Below are 8708 nucleotides of genomic sequence, written 5' to 3'. Positions count from 1 at the left end.
ACAGAGTGCATGCGTGCTGTGATCAAGCACATACAGGCGAACACCCCCACGCAGACACGCATACTTCTACCACGCACTCACACTTGAGTAGGACACCGGGCAGAGTGCGTTCCGCCGATCATCTCCGTCCCTCCCTCCCTCCAGCAGGCGGATTGCCTGTGCCACTGACGACAGCCAGCAGTCACACACACAGACACACACTGCTGTGCTGTGTTGGTGAGACTGCATCAAGGAGAGAGAACTGTGCGAGCTTGCATCGGGAGCGGTGCGTGGGAGTTGTTCTCTCTCTCTCTCTCTCTCTCTCTCTTTCTCTACCTGCCATTTGCATTCCTTCTTTATTCTCCACACTCATCCACGGACGAGTTCGGGCGCACAGGGAGTCCCATTAAACCCAGGGAGGATCGCGCTGTGTCTCTGCTCGTCGCGCGTGCGTGCATGTGTGCGCATGTATGTGTGTGGGTTGCCTGTTTTTTAACTACAGCTGTCATCTTTAAAGCATCGGTGCTGCCGCTGTGGAGAAACTCATTGGGAATCTGCAAAGGAAACGACTGGCTGCTGTCTTTTTTTTTCCCACCCTGCCTCTTCTTCGTTCGCTCTTTTTTTTCCCTGAGAGCTGTCTTTCAAGGCGATGGACTTGAGATAGTGCGTCTCAATTTGAGTGTTGGTGGCTGGGAGTTGCCGTCGGGGAGAAATGCGAAAGGATGCTTGGATTCAGTGAAGCCTACAGCAGGTGAGTATCCCATGAAAAGGCGAGAAAATGGGGCTTCTATTGCGCATTTTTTGGGGGGGAATATTTTCAGCGCTCTTGTGCCGATGCAGTTAAATACGAGCTCAGGCCAAGATTTTAGAGGTGGATTTCCAGAATGCAGCTAAATCGGGGCTCTCTGGGCTACTTTGAAGAAAACATCCCTCAAATATGTGGATTCTAGTGCGCCAGTGGCGACATCAGCGCACACTGGAGGCTCTCCTGAAACTCCTCGGATCTTATTCTCGATGTCAAATCGGTTAAAATATCCTGATGATTATCGGGCAGAAGCGGTTGACAGGACAGAAAAGAAGGAGAAGGAGAATGAGGAGGAGGAGGGAGGGGGGTCTTGAGTGTGGTTAGGCGCGTCCTCTGCAGGTAAAAACGCGTCTAATCCACTCAGAATGAAAATTAATTTATAGATTTGTTATCCGCGCAACATTTCGACAGTGTAATCTGCTTTTCTGGTCATTTCTCTGCGTATGTGTGCCTGTCTGGGAGGACGGAGGCTTAAGCCATTAATCAAATGTAATTGTCCCGCGAATGTGTGTTTGTGAGTGCGTGAGAGAGAGAGAGAGAGAGAGAGAGAGAGAGAGTGGTGAGTGTGTGTGGGAAAGGGGAAGGGGAAGAGAGAGGGGGGGTTGAATTGCAAAAATGTGATCTTAATCTCGCCTTTCTTTGCCCATAGCTGGGATAACATTTCAACATTTCTCTATGTGGGCAAGTGAAGCAGTCGTGATCCTGCCCATATGCCATTTAATTCATCTGCAAAAGATGGCTATCTGTTAAATGGGCAAGAGCAAGCTCCTGCTGCAATGGACTCCTGCGTTTTTATTGATCCTCAAGAGCCACTTTTGGATATTTTTTGGAGTGGTCCTTTAACAACACAACAGTCCTGGGATCTATATATAGCTCTAAGTGCGACTACACAGGACGCAGGATGGAAGTTGTGTGTTCATGCTGCCACACGCCTTCTGTTATTTGTTATTCGAGGCAGCATATGCAGAGAATATAGGCTAAGACAGGAGCCCTCCCCTGAAATTGTCACCCTCCTGCACTGCCTCTTCTAATGACACACCAAAAAACAGTGTGCGGCAGAGTATCAGAAGACTGTGTGATGCTGAGCCTGCGGACATTCATAAAGTGCTGTAGCTCTATTGGTTATAAATAGCCGGAGGGAGCGGACTGCCAGATAGAAACAGGAGCAAGCCTCAGCACAGCCTTTATCTGGGCTCGCAATCCGGCATGATAGATGGCTGATACACTCTGAGATATCACACAGACACACGGGCAAAGGGTGTGGCAGAAAAGGTCTTCATAGGTGCATTATCAGAGTTCATCTGAAATACCTCTACTTCTCTTTCTCTCTTTCTTGCTGTGCTTCAGGCACTCTAGTGACTCCAGAGTGACCTTGTCACACGTAATGTTTTCCTTTCATCCCTTAAACGACACTTAAAAGCGTGAAAAATCCAGTTTTCAGGGGGTTTTTAGTCATGATTCTGCTCCACGATTGGTAAGGGATACTGCTGACTCAATCATGGCTGCCTCACAACAGCTAAGACGCTACCCAAGTGTGTGATCGGCTTTGTCCAGACGCCCTGGCTGCCTTCATTAAACAAATGTGCAGGCCGCTGACCTTGGCAATCTCCCAGAAGTCGATAGGATTCACCTCCCCAACACTGCAAAAGGCTTTAGGGCACGTAACAAAGACCATCCTTTTCAAGATTATGCTGCTGTTGACATACTATCAAATTGCAAGATGCTGATCAATGTTTGCAATAAGCTCAGCCTCTATGTGCTGTGAAACAGAGTGTCAGATGTCAGAAGAGAAGAGCGCTCCTCATATCTTTGTGAAGTCTCATTTCAGTGTTTGTAATCAACTTTAAAGGAGGAGAGTGCGTGCATCATTTGAATCATTCGTGAAAGGGGATCATCTCCAGCACTGATTCATCAGCAGAGCGAGGCAAGAGGAGCAGTCGAGACGGCGTGGGTGTCGAAGGTGTGGACCCGTGATGTCAGCAGCGTGATGACTGACCCGCCTTCTCACAACACGCTAAATGACCAACAGTGTCAGTGAGCGGGCTAATGCTGGCTTATGACGTGCTGCCGTGTCTCTTGGAGACATTCATCCTGGGTGTAAAGCTGACACCTCCGCCATCGACAAGGTGTTTATTAGCTCCCAGTTGTGAGGCTTTCGTGCCTTCTCCGAGCTACGATGACACAGTGAGGAGTTTTCACCCGGGATGGCAATTATGTTGTTTTCATAAGACCAGGCCTGCCAGTCCACTTTATGCCAGTGCCTTGATACGACGACGCCTGAGGCTCCGTGGCGTGTTTATAAAAGGCCTGCGGTGGTATCATAGTAGCGGTCTGATGAGTGGGGGAGGGGGGGCGTCTTGTTCACAAGTCGCTGTTGTCCTTGGTGGTTGTCTTTTGAGGAGGATAAGCAGAAAGAGAAGCTGCACACACTCTTTGAAAGTCAGCAGAATTTCTTTTTGTCTTTTTTAGCAAAGTCTCAGCAGAGCAGGCCTTTATACTGAAGAGTCTGTGTCCAAGACAGTGTAGAGCACATGACTGATCAACATGAGTCTGGTTCTTCTCAGGCTCTGCCTGTGCAACTACTAAATGTTGGCAGCTAGGGCTGGGTAACTGAGAGCAAATTAGATTGAATTGCAATATGGTATGCTGCAAATAACAAATCACAGAAGTAGTAATATTTCCTCTAACTTGAAATTTGTCAAAATACCAGTTTATCACGTTTTTTTTGCAGCAGAGATTTTGTGCACAATTTCTTGTTAAAGTATGTTTTTTCTCAATCATAACAAGAATGACATAAAAAGACCTTTCCCTTTAATATAGCGATTGATATGGATCTTGCAATATGAGCCAACTTAATGGTAGATAGTTTTTTAATCATTCTTCCCTAGTTTATTCCATCTAATATTGTGTTGGTTATAATATAGAGTGATTTATTTCCTGTCATTGTTGAAAAGTACATACCATAAGGAACTTAAAACTGATCAAATATTAAATTGTGATTGCAATATTAGGGGAAAAAAACACAATTAGATGTTCAGCCCTACTCCCAACTGCTTTGCTCATGTTAGACTAATGTTGGCTCTCTTCATAATATTATTCTCACTCATTTCCGCTTTGACCAAACTGCCAAATGTAACTCAAGTCACACCATGTTATTTTATTTTTCTTTAACACTGCAGCTGCAGGGTATCATTCATAAAATATACCTGCACAATTGTAGCATACTGTGCCAACATACTGCATAAAAGAAGTGGACCTGGCCAGTGGATTTAAAAGGAACCCCAATGCAAAAGCACTTACAGCTGCACTCTTGTATGAGGCAGGATGGGGGGCTCCTTTTGAAACCAAGAGAAATCAAAACTAAGCGGACGTAGGTGGAAAAATGTGTGCTTTAATTATCTAATTTGTCTAAACATCTAAAATTGTCCTAAATGGTCTCAAGAGTCTACTTTGTGATGCCATTATGTTTTTGTTTGATCTGTTTTTAAATAAAAAACAGGGTCCTGTTTAAATGCAAATCAATGCATTGATTATGCATAGTGTGTTTAAGGGCATTGATTCACAACCTTGGGTCCAAGTCCCCCTTTAGAGGCTCGGTCCACTCAGAGATTGGCACAGTTAGATTTGCATATATTAGAAGATTCATAATTGATGGTTTATGCACAGATCTTGCAAGAACAAGTATGTGTGGGCCAACTCTTACGGGATTTTATCAATAAGAACACTTAAGATTGATGTTTAATTTTTCTGTCTGAGTCCTGGGGGGGCTTAGTTCTTCTTACATACAAGCTGAGTTGAGTGGTACCTAAGGGAAAAAGGGAACCACTGATTTAAGGCAGTGTTGCAGTCTTGCTCCCAAGGAACCACCAAAATTGCAAAAAAAAAAAAATATATATATATATAATAATAATAGGCCCAGACAAAAGAGATGCCGTTGAGCTTGACCTTGACTGCTGAGAGACACATGTATGTTGACGTGCTGAGTTTGACTCTGGCCACCCTCCTCCCCTTTTCCAGCTCTGGGTTGTGGCACATTAGGCCCTATGATGAATCCTTAGGGCCCTACTTGCCTAAAGCTTAATACCAGGTGCAAGGCCCAGACAAAACAGATGCCGTTGAGCTTGACCTTGTGACAATGTGTCAACATGTGTCAAGCTTGATCCTTGTTGCCCTCCTCCCCCTCTCCCTCCTTAGCGTGCCTAAAACTTTTGCATATGACTGTATGCATAGTAAGTATAAGAAAACATAGTTTAAGAACCTCAGAGTAGACAATGCCATGATGAGGCTCTTTAGCATGCCCTCTCTCCACACACCCCATGAGAACCTGTGGTCAAAGGTTTCTTTTTATTTGCTTCAATATTTGCTTCATTGACTGGTTGTATAATTTGTCCAGTTTTTACATGGTCTCACTTGTAACTTGTATCTGAAAATGTACTTTAAAAATAATTATTTATTCATATATTGAGGTTTATTTCATTTATCACCAAAAAAACACAATTAAATGCAAAAAAAAGTCTAAAATTTTTGAGTAAAAAAAAAAACAGGAAAGGAAATAAACTTACACAGTCGACTCCTTTTTACAAGAAAATTTTAAAAAAGCCCATACCAAAAAGCTAATAAATAGAATAAGATAGCTGCAGGCCAACACAGCCACTCACACCCTGTTATTCCTAAGTAAGCATTCATTTCATACCACTCAATGAAGATCTCAAAACCTGCCACAAAATTCAATAAATCTCATCATAGACCTCAACACATTGGTTCTGATTGTTCAACAGAGTTATTGACAGCCTGCTATAATGCTCAAGTCTGTAATATAGACCCTGTAAAGCAATATGCGTCCAATCCATTGACCAAACATGGTCATTTCTAGATATAATAAGGTGAGTGCCACAAAGCATTAAAAAATATTGTAAATAAAGGTGCAACAAAGATTGGGTACTCTTCAGAGATAAGGAGACCGAGGTCAAAATACAAATAAATAAATCACTGGCTGAAGTATTTGCAAGAAAATCCATATTAAAAGAAAATCCGTGGCTCTCTGGTGTAATATAAAATTTTTATTAAACAGGGATCTGTGTAATGCACATCAGAAAATATTCATACCAATATACACGGATCATGAGAAGGCAGGTGACCACTGCCTTGGTTTCGGGTTAATACATTTTGTGATTAAACTGATTTTATTGTGGTGGCTTCACTCACTCGTAGGTTCAAAAATGAAAACGGCCCAAAAAACCTCGACTCCAGGATCGAAAGAGGGACCAGGAAACAAGCGCTAAAAGCTCCATCTGTAAATTCTGCAGTGGAGTGTATTATCATTCAGCCTGGTTTACTGTATTTAACAACGCTGTGATTACAAACATTTTTGCATACAACTCGTTTGTTGACCTCCACTTTACTATAATCAGAGTCATTTGTGAAATCAATCTTGTCTGCATTGGACTTAATCTTTTTTTGTTGGACACATTAACATAATTATCATAAAAACAGATCAAGAATTGACGCAAACTGGTAACCTTGTATTTATCACATCCATGATACAGCTTCCCTATATGACCAGAGCAGCCTGATGTAGAGCACAGCTATCCACATTTGATTGTCAGTCTAAGTAGCTACATGACATCTCTTTATTCTTATTATAATGGATCTGAAGTAGTAGGGGCATCTGAAAGGGAGCATCTATGATTAAACTTCATTACTGTTTGATGAATGCTTTATTGAAATGTCATTGAGGGGGTCTAGTCTTGTTGGAGGGGTATCAGAGACCCGTATAAATGCCAGGCATTCACATTAGCCTGTAGGGTCCATTCACCTTTCAAGGATCCATGTTAGAAAAGCTGATACAAGTGCAGCTAATTCTGATCAGCCTCACAGTGTCGTGAAAAATGTCTTCAGAGCATTTTTGCAAAGGTGCCTGGGGAGAGCGATTTCACCTTGTGTGTAAAGGAGTCCGTAAAGAAAAGCTGGATTACCACATGTTTTCAAAAGGCAAGCGACAGCAGGAATAGATCCTTGGCTAAAGTATGCATAAAGGACTGTAGCAGCCCCCACAAGCCTTGACCCTATTCAGACTGCATGCAAATAGAGCCTCTGTATAGATTTTATTCTAATAATGCTTGACCACTGCCAGCATTCTGATGATCTCTTGAATATGATTTTGAATGCAATCACATGCATTTACATTAAACAGATGCAAAATCCTAATCACAGCGAGAGGTGAGATAACATTCGTGAGTGTCTTTGAGGATGAATCATTGAAAAAAGGCTTAAAAGGTTGAGGATCAGAGGTTGGGGAGGTGTTGTAGTGCGTGCAGCGAGAGGACATTTGTATTCACTGCAGAGGGACTGATCAGAGCGTATGATGGTGCCCCTGTTGCTGGGCAGACTCAAACTTGGACACCCATCTTTTAGATAATTGTGTGAATTACGCTTAAATCACTCTACTAAGCTGCTAGTGGGCCGTAAACCACATTTCCTGAGGCAGTGGATGGCCTCAGACTGGCAGCTGGGGATTGAAGAGTGGAGCTAAAACATCTGTGTAGAGATGCTTAAGGAGGTAGCAGAAAGCACTGTTTGATTTCCCTTATACTCTTGCTAGCAATACCCATAAACTACTGCTATTAACCTGTTAAGTCAATGTAGGGTCTCTGCTAGAAAATTACATGGCCATTATTAATAGAGGCCAACTCTGTAAGTACAAGACCTATTTGAATAATCCAGGCATTATACTAAAGGGAACCCTTGGGAGATTGGTTCAGATGTTTAAGTATATGCTGCATGGTTAGAAGAATAAAGTTGGCACAGCAAACATAAAAAAACAACAACAACAAGGCAATTTTAGACTGATTTTCCCTTACGAATTATGCAGTTAAATCCTCAAAACACTTGCAAAACTACAGAAAAAACATCCTAACTAGGACTGTTAGCAAATGGATTAATCACAATTAAACTACAGCAGCATCTCCCTGCAATCACAGACAGCCACTGCTCCTCAATGTTTGATTTCACTGAGGCAGCTCAGTGGACAAGTCAAAATCATCTATAATTTTTACTGTTCTGTTATTTTATTTTCAGTCCATAACTTGTCGTGCTTAAGTTAAAGTCATTGATCAGTCTTCTGGACTGTAAATGTCTTTGTGGGAGTTCTGAACTTGCTGAGTGAGGGGGCTTCCGGTCTTACTATTTTCTTGTGAGGCCTAGACCTTGATGGCCTAAAGGGGGCTGCTGGACTCCTTTGTGACATCTCTCCTATGGGTATCGTTAGGAAGACCGAGTGTCCGATGCTGACACGCTCAGGAGAACGAGGATGGGAATGGTACCTGCCTTTCTATGGCGCGCTTTCCAGGGCCTAATCCAGCTCACCATATACTGGTTGCCCAGGACCTGATGGGTCATGGGGGGGCGACCACGTGCATCAGGAGGCCTGAGCAGTACAGGACCAAGTGCAGAATCGGCATATGCTCCTATACCTGAAGTCATAATCTCTGGTGTACATTTAGTTCCTTTTGTTTTCAAAATAAAAGCAAGCCTGTACCCAGACAGGAAGTCGATTATGCTTAGACAGAACAAAAGTCCAAAATGAACCAAAAACTCTTTTGAATGCAGAACAGCAGAAATACAAATTGGAAAGAATTATTGAGATAAATTACAGAAATTCTGAGATTACAATTTAAAAATTATAATCATTTGACAACCCTAATCTTAACATTAGCTGTGCAAACTTTTATGCTAATAAAGCAATCCATGACAAATTTAGAAGGTTTTAGGCAGAATATTCAAGCAGATCTCCAAAACGAGCCAAATTGTCACATTTTGGGCACATGTGGCACCGAGCTGTTTGAAATTTCTTATTACATCTCAGTTATTTGTCAGCATAAGTGTCTATTACAACTAAAAAACACATTTTTTAAAACTTATTTTG

The 8708-nt window shown here is 42.5% G+C and overlaps 1 protein-coding gene across 1 annotated transcript in view; it reads left to right on the top strand.

The window, feature by feature from the left end:
- Positions 1-228: 228 nt before the first annotated feature.
- lingo1a (leucine rich repeat and Ig domain containing 1a) overlaps positions 229-8708 on the top strand; it is a 53154-nt gene continuing 44674 nt past the window's right edge. The window contains exon 1 of the mRNA XM_041796487.1: positions 229-730. The gene's annotated coding sequence lies outside the window, so the exon portion shown is untranslated. The remainder of the gene's footprint in view (positions 731-8708) is intronic.

The sequence above is a fragment of the Cheilinus undulatus genome, linkage group 9 (genome assembly GCF_018320785.1).
Source record: "Cheilinus undulatus linkage group 9, ASM1832078v1, whole genome shotgun sequence".
Classification (NCBI taxonomy): domain Eukaryota; kingdom Metazoa; phylum Chordata; class Actinopteri; order Labriformes; family Labridae; genus Cheilinus; species Cheilinus undulatus.
Note: the sequence above shows the minus strand (reverse complement) of the source record. Positions and strands in the feature narration are given on the sequence as shown.